Source organism: Triticum dicoccoides, chromosome 2B, assembly GCF_002162155.2.
Source record: "Triticum dicoccoides isolate Atlit2015 ecotype Zavitan chromosome 2B, WEW_v2.0, whole genome shotgun sequence".
NCBI classification, from domain to species: Eukaryota; Viridiplantae; Streptophyta; class Magnoliopsida; order Poales; family Poaceae; genus Triticum; species Triticum dicoccoides.
In genome coordinates this window covers 136,262,156-136,280,212 of record NC_041383.1, presented here as the reverse complement: position 1 = coordinate 136,280,212, position 18,057 = coordinate 136,262,156, and positions in this window count along the sequence as shown.

Here is an 18,057-nt window from a genome sequence, read left to right as displayed (position 1 = left end):
CTCACATCGAAATATCACGCGCCCGAAAGTTTAGCCCTGCGATATTCCTGTTTTCCCCCTGCCACATGAACGGAAAAGGGCTGCTTTGGTAACTCCATTGTTTTCCCCTCTTTGCCCCCAACATTCTTCCCTAGAGCCCCTCCTCTTCCCCTCCCCGACCCCCCCAACCACGGCAAGCCGCCGAATCTAGTCCTCCGCCGCAGCGGTGGACCTCACACCCCGCCGGATCTACTGTTGGATTTCGGGTTCCGGCAGGTCCTCAAGGTTCGAACTCTGGGGTGCACGCGGAGATCACACCCCCTGCCTACCCATGTCTCGTTGCCTCGCAAGGATCTAAAACTACACAAAGAACAACACAGAGGACACGAGACTTATACTAGTTCAGGCCACCATTGTGGTGTAATACCCTACTCTAGTGTGTGGTGTGTGGATTGCCTCTGGGCCGATGATGAATAGTACAAGGAAGAACAGCCTCGCGAGGGGCTGTTCTAGGCTGGCGCGATGAACTACTAGGGTTAGTTCAATCGCCTCCCTCTCTCTCTTGTGTTGATCTCTCTCTCTCTCTCTTCCAGATGCGGATGAGGATCCGGTCCAGATGCCTCTACCCTATGGGTGGCTAGTCCTATTTATAGGCGGAGGCCCTGGGCCTCTTCCCAAATATTGAGCGGGAAGGGCGCCAACAATTGGCCATTTTGAAGGGGAACATCTAGTACACTTATCCTGACTAAAGTTGGTCTTCGCCTGCCAAAGACCCTGACGATGACGCCGGCTTGGGCTCCACGATGGCCTCCATCCTGCCGTCCTGCTGGTCTTGGGGTTGTTGCACCGAAATGGTTGCCTTTGCTTGATACTCTCGCCTGCGCTTGCCCCCTTTGCACGAAAGAGGAAACAAGGACTCTGCGCATGCCGGCGCCCGCCTGGCGCCCGCCTGGCCTTGGTCGTCATGGCTTGCGTCATGAGCACCTCGCGAGGTACCCCGCCTTGATCTCTCCGCCTCCTCGCGAGCCAGCCTGACGACCTGTCATCCGCCCCACGAGTCTTGGCCCCTCGTGAGGGTCTTGAGCATGTGTTGATGAAGATGGGTCGTACTGGGCAACTCCTGGAGCCACGCCGCAGGCCGCAGGCAGGCAAGTCTGGGTACCCCCGTTCCCAGAACACCGACAGTAGCCCCCGGGCCCAAGGCGCGCCTGGACTTGGCTTAGCAGAGAAGTGAAGGGGCAAGTGCGAAGGGCCACGGGCCCCAATAGCATGCGGCCTTGGGCGCCGCATGGCGGTTGATTGGACGTGGGCGTCCCTGTTCCCCCACACCTCCTTATTTTGTGCCCAGCAAGGCGGACCCGCGGTTGCACATAGTTACCCCTCTTCTCGCTGCTCGCGTGCCTCCTGCTCTTCCTTCTCTCGAGCTCCAGCCTCCGCTTCCAATCCAATCTCAAATCATCCCCTTCCTGTCGCCATGGCTCTGACGAAGAAGGGGAAAGGGCAAAAGATTGTGCCCTCGCCCGGCCCGTCGCCGTCGACGGCTCCTGTTGTTGATAAATCAGTCATACTCAACCTGGAAGGCTTGGACAAGGTCAGCTCCGCCCTTGCCACCATCTTCAATGAGTGTGGGTGGATGACGGTCTAGCCCGCGTCTCACTTCTCCATTGACAGAATAGCCACCGAGGTCCGGTACTTTGCTGACGCCCTGTGGGCGGGACTGGTTCCCCCCTTTTCTGATTTCTTCAACGCCGTTCTTTCCCACTACTAGATCCACATGATGCATTTGGGTCCTGAATCCGTTGCTCTTCTCGCCGTTTTCGCTTTTGTTTGCGAGGCGATGGTGGGTATTCCTCCTTCGGTTGCCTTGCTGCGCCACTTCTTCTCTTTGCGCCTTAGTGACTCCACCAATGCTCGGGGTGCGTGAGTTTCCTTGCCGCGCCAGAAACGGCGGCCTCGGGAATTGATTTTAGCCTTCCTCCGTCTGTGACCGGGTTCCGAGAGCGGTGGCTGTACGTGGATGTCGAAGTGCCCAGCCCCCTGCTCTCGGAGCCAACCTCGCTCGCTATCCCCAATTCAGGCTAGGGCCATGAGACTCTCACGAGCCCCCGGCTCGTCTTCGTCTGGCATCGCTTTGCGAACCTGAGGGCGCTCGATGTGACGGCGCCCAAGGTGGTGAAGGAGTTCCTCCTGTGCTGCATTGCCCCTCTCCAGCGTCATTCCCGCCAGATGTGGGCCTTCGGGGGGCGTGAAGACCGCATGAGGCTCCAAGAGGAAGATCTGACGCCTGAAGTGCTGAGGAAGGTTCTCATGATCCTGACTGGGGACCCTTCCCCAGGCAGCATCCGGCAAGGGGGCGCCCTGTTGTACCTTTGCTCAAACAGGGCTGATTTTGTGAAGCAGATTCCCAGCTTCGATGAATGGGGGTTGCGCCCCGCAGGCCTCAGGGGACCTCGCGAGAACCCAGTCGTGGTGGTTGCCCTTCCGGTTGCCCATGACGGTCCCTCCTCGAGTGGTGGAGCTGGGAGGCAAGGGCCGCCGGGGGCTGAGGGGGCCGTCGTCGGGACGATGACGCCATGCGGAGCTCCTGAGGCGGCAGCTCCTGAGGTCTGCCCTGCGGCGGCTGAAGGTATTGAGCCGCTGCCCGCGGCTCCCGTGGCAGAGGCCCCTGAGGCCCCGGCCACCCTTCATTGTGCGGCGTCTGGCGGCGGGTGCCAGGGCGATGCCCCCGACGATGATCACATTGGCGCTTCTTCCTCATCGCAGGCTGACCCTTGCGCCGAGCTCCTGGGCCGCTTCCGTGTGGACTTCGAGGCTCTCCGAGAGATAAGGGAGGCCTTGGGTGATGATTACCCTTGCCGCCTATTGAAGCGCAGGAAGTGCTTTGCCACTGATGAGTAAGCCTTCCCCTTTCTCAGTCCCTTACTTTCCTGCTGCTTCAGCTGATCATTGCCTTGCAGGGCCCTTCCCGCCGAGCTCACAGAGATGGCTGAGGAGCCATCCCTCCAGGCCTTGCCCTCTCCACCGTCCCCAGGCGCTCTGGGCTCAAGCACTTCCCTTATGGTGAAGTCAGTTGGAGAGGTGAGCCATCCTATGATGCGCCATGATTCTGCACAACTCACGACCATCCTTCGCGAACCCTCCCGGGGCATAGCCAGGCTGCCCTGGGCTCTTCGATTGGTCGTGGACGACGACTGGCTGAGGTCGGTCTTGCATTCTTCCTTGGGGGGTGAACCGGCTCTGGGCCATGCTCCTGGCGAGGCGCGTCCGGCCATCGCGAGGGCGCCAGCCCCCAGCCCCCTGCCCAGAGGGGGTGTGCTGGTCCGTGGCCCTTCGCGCGCGCTTGGGGTGGAGGATGATGCGGAAGACGTGCTCGAGCGTGCTCGGGAGCGCCGCGCCCTCCGCCAAGGGTTCCTCCGGAGGGAGGCTGACGCAGTGAGCCATCTTGGTGTAGAGCTTGCTGACAAGGACGCGCGCCTTGTGGCCGAGGGCCTGCGCCTAGCTGAGGAGAGGCGCAAGCTGAAGGTGGCCGTTGCCCTTGCACGCCACCAGCATGACCTCGATAATGAGGAAGCCGAGGTGTCGCTGGCGGCTTCTCGGGAGGCCTGCTCCTGGGCCGTCAAGGAGGCTCAGGAGACTGACCAGCGGTGCAGGGCCGCTGAGGAGCGGGCGTGGGAGCTCCGGGCCTGGAGTAGCTCCCTGGAGGAGCAGGTGGAGTTGCATGAGGCGGCCCTTGCGTCGATGAAGGGGGCCTCGGTCGACCGGGCGGAGCTCCAGAGATGTGAGGATGCACTGACGATGGAGGCCACCGAGCGCACCCTGGACCTCGAGCGGTTGGAGACGAGGGAGCGCCTGGTGGCGCGGGCGGAGGATGACGTTGCCGCGAGGGAAGCCCGAGCCTCAGAAGAGGTTGATCGCCGGGTGGTGGCAGCCCGCTTGAACCTTGAGTGCGAGTTCGAGGAGAGGCTGGAGTTGATCAAAGTTGAAGCAGAGGATAGGACCGCCGCCCTAAAGGCCAAGCTGGACGAAGTGACGCGACGTGCGGACGCTGCCCGAGCCGCCCTTGGCACGGCACAGGTGGAGCTGGCTTCCTCTCGCGCTGAGGTGCTTCTTCTCCGTCAAAGGGTGGACGCGGCCGAGGCCGTCGCGCGGTGGAGCGAGGACGAGATACGCCAGAGGCAGACCTTGGAGCACGAGCATGGCCCTATGCTCCGCACGCTCCGGGAAAGAGCTAACACGGCCCTGGGTAACATCTGCGAGACAGCCGTTGGGGAGCCTCATGTGGTTAACTTTGCTGGTAACCTTCAGTTCTTCACCGATGTGGTGACGCAGCTGGAGACTCGGTCGGGCAGGGCTGACAGGTTGGTGGAGGAGAGGAGCCGTGCCCTGCTTGGGCGTGCTTTTTCTCGCGTCTTCAGTCATCTCCAGAACATGGACCCCCATTTTGACTTTGATACCGCCATCGCACCGGTACCCCTGGCAATCCGGGGCGATCTGGCGCGTTGGGTGGAAGACAACGTGGACGCCCTTGTCAGGGCTTTCACCACTGACGATGATGGTGTAGTCGTAGTTGCTGATGAGGGCGGAGTGGTGAATGGCCCAGGCGCTGACGGCGGCGGAGCGGAAGGCGATGGCGAGGCCAGTGATACCAGTGGCGACTCCGGAGGTGTCCCTGAGGATGCATTGGGGGATTTACCCGATTGACCGCGTATTGTTCCTGCTTTTACCCTGCGCAGAGAGAGTTCGGGCTTGGCCCTGAGGGTTGTAAGAGCATTTTGGGAGGGGGAGCCCCTCGTGTAAAAACTTGCAGTTAGCGTATTTGTAGACATGGTATCACTCGTGTGCCTGCGCCAGGCGGCTGGTTTCGTGGCGAGTCGACTGGCTTGTTTACCTTTGACCCGCGTGGACCCCGAGCTAGCCTGCGGAGGACCGTGGTGTCCTGAGTGCCTCGTGAACGAGCTTATTGAACCTGCAAGGAGAACCTCCTGAGAGGGCGTGGCGATGGCAGTCTGGGCTGCGCGCATGTTGGGCCTGGCCCGGCTTGCGAGGGGCTCATGAGGGGAGGCGGCTGAGGCTGGATGGACGTAAGGCGGTAACCAGAACACGAGAAATTGCTCGAACGAGACTAAACACCCCTTCCCCGAACACACGCAAGTCTCAAGCTCAAATCCAACTTAAATCCGATCGGGGGAAAAACGACAACCAAAGGGAAGGCAAAAAAAGAAGAAAGGCCGCGTCCGGCACCTAGTCTAGTCTTTGACGTCTTCTCACCAGCGCGGAGCTAAGTGCTGCCATTGGGCGTGGGCGGGAGCCCCTGAGGCCCGAGGGCGGCTCTCCGGAGACTCCGGGGCGTGTACAGACCCACTCATTATTATGTGAGAGTGTCACGGGGCGGCGAGCTTCACAGGCATTGGGCCTTCTTCACAGGTACCGGCCTTGCTTCATATCGCCAGACGAGGGCCCCACCTTGCGCCACACTCTATCGCCATCGATGACGGTCGGAGACCGAGGACACCACTGATGGGATAGAGCGGTCGCCAGCGGTTCCCCCGACGACCATGGGTCCTCTGCCAGGGGTAGGACCTGAGGCACCTCCCCGGCAGAGGGCCTACCTCCTGAGGACTCCTTGCTCCGAGCGCCGCAGGGGCGAGGCCGGATCTTGGCCCCCCTCCTGCAGCCCCCGATGCCCTCCTCCTGTGTCACGCCCAATATGCGACCCTATCCAAAAGGAACTCGAAGGTCCCACCAAGGATAGACCCGCATATTGAAACGCTTTTGCAAGGTGGATATCATTACATCAACATTACATAATAGATGGGGATACATACATAAGGCATACAATGCCACACGAATACAACATCATCTTACATAAGAGCACCATCCGACTATGGATGAAACACAAACAGAAACTCAAACGACATCCACCCTGCTAGCCCACACTGCCGACCTGGAACCTATCCCCTGATCGAAGAAGCAGAAGAAGAACTCAACGCAAGCAAGCATCGCTCTCGCGTCATGATCATCTCATAACCTGTACCTGCAATTGTTCTTGTAGTAATCTGTGAGCCACGAGGGCTCAGCAATCCCATCACCATGGGTATCAAGACTAGCAAAGCTTAAAGGTAAAGGAAGGGGTAAAGTGGTGAGGCTGCAGCAGCGGCTAAGCATATACGGTGGCTAACATATGCAAATAAGAGCGAGAAGAGAGCAAACGGAACGGTCGTGAAGCTAGCAATGATCAAGAAGCGATCCTGAACTCCTACTTACGTCAAACATAACCCAGAAACCGTGTTCACTTCCCGGACTCCGCCGAGAAGAGACCATCACGGCTACACACACGGTTGATGCGTTTTAAATCGGATCTGGTGTCAAGTTATCTACAACCGGACATTAACAAATTCCCATCTGCCTATAACCCCAGGCACGGCTTTCAAAAGATTATACCCTGCAGGGGTGTCCCAACTTAGCCCATGATAAGCTCTCGCGATCAACGAAGGATATTCCTTCTCCCAGGAAGACCCGATCAGACTCGGAATCCCGGTTGACAAGACATTTCGACAATGGTAAAACAAGACCAGCAAAACCGCCCGATGCGCCGACAAATCCCGATAGGAGCTGCACATATCTCGTTCTCAGGGCAACACCGGATGAGACTAGCTACGAGTAAAACCAACCCTCAAGTTGCCCCGAGGTGGCCCCATAGGCAGCTCAGATCGGACCAACACTTAGACAAGCACTGGCCTGGGGGGGCTAAAATAAAGATGACCCTCGGGTTGGCCGACCCAAGGGAAAGGTATAGGTGGTGGTGAGGCAAATGGTAAAACCAAGGTTGGGTCTTGCTGGAGGAGTTTTATTCAAAGCGAACTGTCAAGGGGGTCCCATAAATCACCCGACCGCGTAAGGAATGCAAAATCCGGGAACATAACACCGGTATGATGGAAACTAGGGCGGCAAGAGTGGAACAGAACACCAGGCAAAAGGCCAAGTCTTCCACCCTTTCCCAAGTATATAGATGCATTAATAATATAAGAGATATTGTGATATCCCAACCAGAATCATGTCCACCATGGAGAAATCTTCAACTTCACCTGCAACTAGCAATGCTATAAGAGGGGCTGAGCAAGCGGTAACATAGCCAATCAATGGTTTGCATAGCAAAGGTGTCAAAGGTTAGGGGTTCATGGCAATATGGGAGGCTCGATAAACAGGTGATAGGTAGCGCAGCAAAGCGATAGAACGAAGCAACTAGCATAGCAATGATAGTAGTGAGATCCAGGGTAGCGGTCATCTTGCCTGAAATCCCGCAATGAAGAAGAACGAGTCCATGAAGAAGACAAACAGATGAAGCCACGAAGACGAACCGAGCATAGACGAACGAATCCTCACGATCGCAACGAAACAGGAACTAACAAGAAGAAGCACACAACATGGTAAACACACCACACATGAGCAAGGCATGATTCACAACAAGCATGATGCATGACAAGGCTACATGAAGCTACTCATGGCAAGAGATGATGCAAACAAGAGCAACACACTAAGGCAAGTTTAAATGAGGCCGAGAACAACATATAACAATTCCGGTAAGTCCTCATATGCATATTTCGAAATTGGTCCAGATATGAATAAACATTATGTTCAAGTTGTTAAACAGCAAGTTAAGATGCACCAAGATGATCTACACGAGATTCTAGTCAAGTTACATATAAAGTTCATTTAGCTCGGAGCTACGGCCTAGAAGATATGAGCAAAGCAAGTGAAACATGGCATTGATGCAAAATGCATACAAACATCAAGAAAACACACAAAAACAAGGATGCAACATGATAATATGAAACTACATGCAAAATCAATCAAGTTTCATATAGAGCACACTCAAAACGGAGCAACGATGCAACACACACTCTATACAAGTTATAGCAACAATCTGTCCAAAACAGCAACTAGGCATCTTGCAAGCATCAAAACAACATGCTACAGCATCTCAACATGAAAACAAAAGACATGGGCATGATGTACAGGTAAAGCATAACAAAACATGAACACTGAGCTATCTCCGGAAACTACTAGAACATGCTCAAACACACATGGCAAGATTGCAAATAATATCAGTTTCAGACTTTGCAGAAATTAACATCAGGTTGCAATGTTTAGAGCTATCAAACAACATGTTACAGGAACTTATTATGGCAAACAAAGGCATGCCATGAATCTACTAATTGCATAGAACAAAAGTCCCTTACTGACCATGAGCCAAAAAGGATCAGAAAATATGATGGCACCCATGTAAACATAGCAAGTTATAATACCGATTCATACATGGCAGGAACAGAATTATGAAGGCATGTTGATGAGCTTGTACCACTCACCACAGAGCAATACATGGCATGGCAAGGCAACCAACAGTAAGAAGGCATGTTTATGAAACAAAACAAGGCAAGAACAAGTTCATATCATGCAAGGATCAACTACAACAACCTTGGCAAAATTGAATAACATGTAAACAATCTGCCAGGAAACATTTTGTAGCAAAAGTAGAGCACGAAAATGACATGCTAGACTACTCCATAATTGCAAACAAGGGCATGAATGGATAGACAATAACCATATGTTCAAAACATCCTTACTAAAGTATCTCAAAATATGCATGGATAACTCTGTAGCATCATGTTTACATGGCATCAAAATAACAGCAGAACAGGGACTAAAATCAGTAACATCACAATGCCTAGTTTGCATGCTTGTGCTAGTCACCACATTGATCACAAAAATACATGGTAAGCACCTCTGTAAAGAAGACATGGCATAGTTCAAAACACATGTAGACATCAACCTCATAGGATGCACACATCAATCATGGCAAAAATGACAAATGAGCTCGTTCTGTTAACAGACAGCAGATAACATTATGAAGCACTCTTGCAACGATGATTCAAGCATCAAGATGAACTCAAATGAACATGATGCAATGCACATGATGACATGATAAAATGCAACACGCAAGCAAATGACATGGCAAAGACGGCGAATAACTGAATGACATCTGGCGCATCGAATCCTCATCATGATAAAATGCAACACGCAAGCAAATGACATGGCAAAGACAGCGAATAACTGAATGACATCTGGCGCATCGAATCCGGGGCGTTACAACACTTCTCCACTAACAAGAGATCTCGTCCCAAGATCTTAGGACCGAGACGGAAGGGAAAAGGGGAGAGGTGAAACAAGAACTGAAGAGAAGAAGCAAAGAATCGATAGCACTCAAGAAGAAGAGAGGAACAACGAGAATGACGAGAATCGAAAGCTCATGGAAACACGATAGACTCAGAAACAACTCCGGTTCGAACGAGATAAGAAATGAATGAGACTGAAAGGATTTAGGCAGCTCTCCGGCTGAAACATGGAAGGAATAGAACACGAGCTTAAGAGGATGGAATGATACTTGATGAAGACATGACACAAAACCTCCGGAAAGAATTGAAAGAGTTGAATGAAAAGAACTTAGAAGGAAGGGTTGAACAGAGTTGTTGAGAAAATCAACAACGAAAAGAATAATTTTGTTGTGGACTTATGGATAACATCTCAAAATCATAAGGTGATAACCGGCCACAAACGGAAATGATTGGATAGCTTAGAAGAACGAAGAAATGCAAAACTCCACTTCAAAAGAATTCGGAGAATTAATTGCACTTCGAGACGCGAGATGAAAAGATACTTGAACTCCTTCGATAATAATCTTGATGAACTCTTGAAGAATGAATTAAATCATAAAGAACCACCATGAAGAACTCCGGTGACAAAAGGATGATGAGTTAGAATGAAGGATGAAAGAATAAGATGAGCCTTGCGATGATTTAGATGGAGGTTCCGACAAAATAGTCGTGGAAAATTTGAACTCCGGAAAAAAAAGATGAAAACACTTGGAACTAGAATTTATTCATCAAGAACAAACTCCGAAAAAAGGGATTACTCACTTGGATGAAATAAGAATAAGATTTATTGTATGCCTATCCTTCATCAAATTTAATTGATGACAAACAATGGATTTTGCATCTTACTTATTCTTCTTGAAAAGGATTGAGAAGTGACATATCGTAGACTTGAGAAGGTCTTCATGAACCACCGGTAGGATTGGAAAGAATGAATGAATTAATATGATAATCAAGGAAAAAGAATCTTGAACGACCACCGTAAAAATTCGGAAATGACTGATGAAAGAGAATGAGTCACCGGGAAGAATTAGAAGAACAAATATTGTGGAGGGGATTTAGATGCAAAAGGACAAAGAGATCATGAACTGATTAAAGAACACTTGAATGAAGCACCGGGATAATTGGATAACGGTAGCTGAAATGATGGCCTCCGGTGAAAGAAACGAGAAAACAACTTCTGAAATACTCCGGATGGGAGAAAAGAACTTCTGACAAACGGAATAATTCGCGAGGATAACATGAAGCTAGAACCACGAAACTTCGGGAGGACAGACAAGGTTTAAGAGGAACTCTTCTTCGGTCTTCAAAGCTGAGAAAGACGACGAGAAACACCACCGAAATTGTTGAGATACTCCGGAAGAATGAAAAGCAAAGAGGTTGAGCCAACATTAAAAAGAATTTGGAAGCGATCTTGGAGAAGGCATGTGACTGATGAAATTCATTCTTACGCCCCACTTGAAAAGAATTGATAATAACTCAGGGGGAATCAGAAGAGTCAGGTAAGATCCTGGGAAAAGACCTGTGGGTTAGGGCCCACTGAAGAGAAAAACACCGTTGGAAAGGATTGTTGAACAGATAAATGATGCACCGGAATAGTTGAAATATTTGGATGAGGTGACAACCTTGAATTAATTAGAACACAGACGAATCTCCTAAGATGTCTTTAGCACTCCGGAAGGATAAACTAGCGAGAGGCGAACGAGCAGGGAAAACACTTGAGCCGAGGAAAAGAATGAAATCACTACCAAAATTAGAATTGAATCCACCGGAAAAGAGATGAAGAATGTCGAATAAAAGAGAATTCACCGGTTGAAATAATTGAGGGAAGACTGAAGAGGCTTCGCACGAATGAAATTGATGCTCGAAACAGACTCAGGCTCCGGGAAGAAGAGGGTGGGATGGCGGGAAAAACAAAGGCAACTCGGGAGGGGAAACCGACGAATATCTTGAAGAGAAAACACCGGTTGAAAGAAAGCAAAGGCTCGCACGAGTAGGATGCATACTCGATTACGGACTCCGGTTCCGAGAAGAAGAAGGGTGGGCGGGTGGGAAAGAAAACAACTGAGGATTTGAACTCAAAGATGAAGAGGCTCGAGTCGACTTGACGAGAAAAGCACCGGATGAAAAGAGCTGAGAACAAACGATCAGAAAACCCAACTGTGTGATCCTAAAGAAAGTTTGAAAGGGAAGAGAAGTAATTCAAAACACCTACGTCAAGATTCCTCACTAGAGCGACGAAGGGGCTGAGGAGTAAAAAGAATTCCTAGTCTCTGATATAACTAGACTCCGAAAATAGTTTTCTTCTAGACTCAACAACGGCCAGACTACACGATCAATCAAGGGGGCTCCTAGGGTCGGTCGAGGCTCTGATACCAACTTGTCACGCCCAATATGCGACCCTATCCAAAAGGAACTCGAAGGTCCCACCAAGGATAGACCCGCATATTGAAACGCTTTTGCAAGGTGGATATCATTACATCAACATTACATAATAGATGGGGATACATACATAAGGCATACAATGCCACACGAATACAACATCATCTTACATAAGAGCACCATCCGACTATGGATGAAACACAAACAGAAACTCAAACGACATCCACCCTGCTAGCCCACACTACCGACCTGGAACCTATCCCCTGATCGAAGAAGCAGAAGAAGAACTCAACGCAAGCAAGCATCGCTCTCGCGTCATGATCATCTCATAACCTGTACCTGCAACTGTTGTTGTAGTAATCTGTGAGCCACGAGGACTCAGCAATCCCATCACCATGGGTATCAAGACTAGCAAAGCTTAAAGGTAAAGGAAGGGGTAAAGTGGTGAGGCTGCAGCAGCGGCTAAGCATATACGGTGGCTAACATACGCAAATAAGAGCGAGAAGAGAGCAAACGGAACGGTCGTGAAGCTAGCAATGATCAAGAAGCGATCCTGAACTCCTACTTACGTCAAACATAACCCAGAAACCGTGTTCACTTCCCGGACTCCGCCGAGAAGAGACCATCACGGCTACACACACGGTTGATGCGTTTTAAATCGGATCTGGTGTCAAGTTATCTACAACCGGACATTAACAAATTCCCATCTGCCTATAACCGCAGGCACGGCTTTCAAAAGATTATACCCTGCAGGGGTGTCCCAACTTAGCCCATGATAAGCTCTCGCGATCAACGAAGGATATTCCTTCTCCCAGGAAGACCAGATCAGACTCGGAATCCCGGTTTACAAGACATTTCGACGATGGTAAAACAAGACCAGCAAAACCGCCCGATGCACCGACAAATCCCGATAGGAGCTGCACATATCTCGTTCTCAGGGCAACACCGGATGAGACTAGCTACGAGTAAAACCAACCCTCAAGTTGCCCCGAGGTGGCCCCGCAGGCAGCTCAGTTCGGACCAACACTTAGACAAGCACTGGCCTGGGGGGGCTAAAATAAAGATGACCCTCGGGTTGGCCGACCCAAGGGAAAGGTATAGGTGGTGGTGAGGCAAATGGTAAAACCAAGGTTGGGCCTTGCTGGAGGAGTTTTATTCAAAGCAAACTGTCAAGGGGGTCCCATAAATCACCCGACCGCGTAAGGAACGCAAAATCCGGGAACATAACACCGGTATGACGGAAACTAGGGCGGCAAGAGTGGAACAAAACACTAGGCAAAAGGTCAAGTCTTCCACCCTTTACCAAGTATATAGATGCATTAATAATATAAGAGATATTGTGATATCCCAACCAAAATAATGTCCACCATGGAGAAATCTTCAACTTCACCTGCAACTAGCAACGCTATAAGAGGGGCTGAGCAAGCAGTAACATAGCCAATCAATGGTTTGCATAGGAAAGGTGTCAAAGGTTAGGGGTTCATGGCAATATGGGAGGCTCGATAAACAGGTGATAGGTAGAAAGCGATAGAACGAAGTAACTAGCATAGCAATGATAGTAGTGAGATCCAGGGTAGCGGTTGAAAGATCGTGGATGTCGCCTAGAGGGGGGGTGAATAGGCTTTTTATAATAATTATAGTTTAGGCTTGAACAAATGCGGAATAAACCTAGCGGTTAATTTGTCAAGCACAAAACCTAAAACAACTTGGCTCACCTATGTGCACCAACAACTTATGCCAAGCAATATAAGCAACTATGTGATAGCAAGATATATGGCAAAGAACAATATGGCTATCTCAAAGTAAAGTGCATAAGTAAAGGGCTCGGGTAAGAGATAACCGAGGCACGCGGAGACGACGATGTATCCCGAAGTTCACACCCTTGCGGATGCTAATCTCCGTTTGGAGCGGTGTGGAGGCACAATGCTCCCCAAGAAGCCACTAGGGCCACCGTAATCTCCTCACGCCCTCGCACAATGCAAGATGTCGTGATTCCACTAAGGGGCCCTTGAGGCGGTCACCGAACCCGTACATATGGCAACCCTTGGGGGCGGTCACCGAACCCGTACACTTTGGCAACCCTTGGGGGCGGTCACCGGTACCCGTCAAATTGCTCAGGGCAATCTCCACAACCTAATTGGAGACCCTGACGCTTGCCCGGAGCTTTACACCACAATGATTGAGCTCCGAACACCACCAACCGTCTAGGGCGCCCAAGCACCCATGATGAACAAGCTCAAGGGCACCAAGCACCCAAGAGTAATAAGCTTCTCAACTTGTAACTTCCACGTATCACGTGGAGAACTCAAACCAATGCTCCAAATGCAATGGCAAGGGCACACAGAGTGCCCAAGTCCTTCTCTCTCAAATCCCACCAAAGAAACTAATGCTAGGGAGGAAAATGAGAGGAAGAACAAGAAGGAGAACACCAAGAACTCCAAGAACTAGATCCAAGGGGTTCCCCTCACATAGAGGAGAAGGTGATTGGTGGAAATGTGGATCTAGATCTCCTCTCTCTTTTCCCCCAAAAACTAAATAGAATCCATGGAGGGATTGAGAGATAGCAAGCTCAGAGAAGGTCAACAATGGGGAAAGAACACGAGCTCAAAAGATGGGGAACCATTGGGGAAGAAGACCCCCATAAATAGGTCCCTACGAATATGCCCGTTATGTGCAGAAAACTGTAGGACCGGTACAACCGGTGCACGAACCAGAACAACCGGCCAAAGCAGAGGAAAAACCAACCTGGGAAAAGCTCTAAGCGGTACAACAGCTTGGGGAATCGGTAGTACCGGTTAAACCGGTTAAACCGGTCAACAACAGCCCAAGAACCGCTCCAAAACAGAAACTTGTCCGGTGGTAGAGCGGTACATGGACGGTACAACCTCCGGACCAATTCTGGAGCGGTACAACCGCTCCAAACGCCGGTTGTACCGGTCAACCGGTACAACCTCTCTACGGGGCGGTACAACCTCTCTATGTAAAACAGGCAATATCAAAACAGCCCCAACTTTCGCATACGAGCTCCGAATTCGATGAAACCAAGTTTGTTGGAAAGCTAGCAACAAGGGCTAACACAATCTTCATAGAAATATCAATAAGAAGCAAATGAGAAAAGGCCCATAAGAAAATGGTGAGAACCCTTCCTTGGATAAGACCGGTAAAACCTCCAACACCGAAAACATCATAGAAGACGCATGCGAACTCCGTTTTCGATGAACTCAAGCTTGTCATAAAGATGACCATAAGCTTTAAGACTCACAAAGAGAACCAAACAAGAACAAAGAAACATGATGAAAGGATGCAATGGTTTGAGATCTCTACTAACGATACGATCAAGCTACCAACTTGAGAGCCCCCCTTGATAGTACGGCAAACGATCCTATAACCCGGTCTCCCAACTACCACCACGAGACCGGTAAAATAGAAAACCTATCAAGGGCAAACCTTTGCCTTGCACATGGTCCACTTGAGCTAGATGATGACGACCTTGACTCCCTCAAGTTGGACCACCTTTCTTGATTGCGTTGGCTTGATGAAGACTAGATGATTGCTCCCCCATAGTCCACTATGGGTGAGCGACTCTTCGGCACATCTTCACAAGTCCATTGACACCACAATGGATGGCAAGATTCAAACTTGATTGCTCCCCCATACTCCATTATGGGTGAGCCACTCTTCGTGTTGCTCCACTTGAACTTGCACACAGCAAACTTGATGACGATCACCACTTGATGTCATCCTCCATGGGTTCTATGGGATCTTCCTCTTGACGCAAGACCATGGAAACATACCTAACCCCACAAAGAACTCTCACGTAGACCATGGGTTAGTACACAAAGCGTAATGAACAATGCTTACCATACCATGGGAACACTTGGTCCCTCTCGGTACAACTTGTGCGCTTTGTGTGTTGATCAACTTGAATCACTCTCTGTACTTAGGCTAGTTCAACCTTGAATCTTTCCAACTCTCTTCATTTGGATGATGTCTTGAAGGTAAACATGAATGATCACATAATCTTCTTCTTCAAGACATGCTTGCAATAAGCTCAACACTCACATGACCAATCTTTGGATAATTCCTTAATAGCACCTTGGTCAACTCATAAACTCCTTGAAACCAACACATGGACTTCAAGAAAAGCCTATGGACAAAACCTTCAAATATAACTCAAGGCAACCATTAGTCCATAGAGATTGTCATCAATTACCAAAACCAAACATGGGGGCATCGCATGTTCTTTCAATCTCCCCCATTTTGGTAATTAATGACAATCACTTTCAAGAGAGTTTATATAAGGAATTATGCATCACCATGCAATACAACAACCAATAGTGCATGCAAAAGAGATGCAAATGCTAAGGAACAAAACCAAAGAAAGAGGAGACAACTCTCTAAACTTCTCCACACAACTCTCTAAAACTTCTCCCCCATTGGCATCGATTGCCAAAATGGGCTAAAAGCTTAGAAGGCCAATATAAATTGTGTTCCTCCATAAATTGTGTATTTCTCAACAAGAGAGTGGAATGCAATACACATATCCAACGGTAAATACTTGGAGGAAGACAAACTATATTGAGGCCCAAAGATTGCAAAAGGAAGATATGCCACAAAGACATAATCAAAGAGAGAAACACGCAATCAAGCAATCAAAAGATACCAATTGAAGCAAGCTATCAAAAGATACCAATTGAACCAACTAGGCCAATGATCCTACGAGCCACATGAATAAAGGATATTATGATAGGAGCGGAGCAGTGTTCCAAAGAAACTAGAGAAGCTCCCCATGATTTGTGCACATCAAGAATTTTTGTATTTGGATACAAAGTGCACAAAATAGGATCATAGCTCCCCCAAAATCAATAGAAACTTACAACAAGTGCAAAGAGAGCATATAGGAAACTAAGCCTAGTACTTGCAACAAACACATGGTTGAGCAACAAGTAAGAGAGGCAACTTAAGAGTGGGCTCAACCAAAAAGATGTGTGTGGCTCAAGGCAATGCACTTGAGAAGACTAATGTACAGAAGAGCATTAAGCAACAATAAAGTCTTCAAAGAATGAGGCACACGGTGCAAGGTCTATCATTCCCACACACAACTAGCGAATGGGTTCACAAACTTACTAATAAGCATATAGAGAACCTATGCTTGTGACAACCCGCGGTGAAGATAGAAGATGAGAGGCTCATCAAGACGAGGGATACCAAAAAAAAGATGGCAAAAGCCTTGTAAAGATAAGCAAGAGGAAAATAATCTTCACCACACAAGAGTGCAACAAGATGCAACGAGATAAGACCCGCACTCAAGCCACACACTTTCACGGAGCCACCAAAGAAATAACATGAGAAAGAAACGATGGACATGAAAGAAAGGGATATCAACTAGAGATGTACCTTCTCTCAAGTGTATAAGATTCTAGGTAGATGAAAATCATGATTATATCAATCCACAAAGAAGGATATACACATGAAATAGTTACAAAAAGGAAAGAACAAGATATCCACAAAGAAGTCATAAATATACCAATAAGAAATTTGCTTGAGAGCATAGCACATGGCTAGATATGGTCTTATAGTTTATAAATGAATTCCAACCACACGAACATCAAAGACATCACAACTAGCAACAAGATATCATTGTTGGGATGCTTTGAGGAAGGAAACAAGTAACACAAGAAAGAATGAATAGCATGCCATGATACAACCTACACAAGGTTGATGCAAGAAATGTGTGCATGAAGTAGATGATGATACTTGTTACCGAGATATCATTGGAAGGATATAGTAGATACCAATTGAAGGTAGATAGTAGTTCATTGATGATCCTATCTTGACTACAGTAAGCACATGGTGACAACACCTTCCTTGTGAGTGAGACGAGCATCCAATGCATCTCCAATTGTTCCTAGAACAAAAACACAAACAAAATGGTACCCAAACTCATCGGGACCAAATAGTTAGAAACACCAATACATAGGACAAACTCCACATAAATATGTTTATCTAGATATGAAAATGAATTTCATGCACATCTCATCCAAATTGAGACTAGGTGGAGTTTCCCCTATATATTGAGTCAAAGAGAGAAAGTGTGACGCCCAGATAATTAGGCTACAGTAATCCCGCGTTAACGATGCCACGTCACTTCGATTACTTTCGCTAATCTCGTGTTAGTTCGGAACCGATTCAAATTCATATTCAAAATCAAGCAAACAATAAACGTTTTCAAAAGTCAAAACTAAAATGTTATAAATGTGACAAATAATTCATAAGTAATGTTGGTGGAGAAACCACATTTTTATAAAAGGTCTAACTGCATTTAATTAATTAAAACAGTAGGTAAGACAAATACATAAATGCCTTGGTATTTTATAAAATACTAAACTATATTATTTGGGGGTTAAACCTTTTGTGGCAGAGGTATAATTAGTGTTACTATTTAAGGTACAACTTTTATGTTTTATAAAACTAGAATAAAATAAAA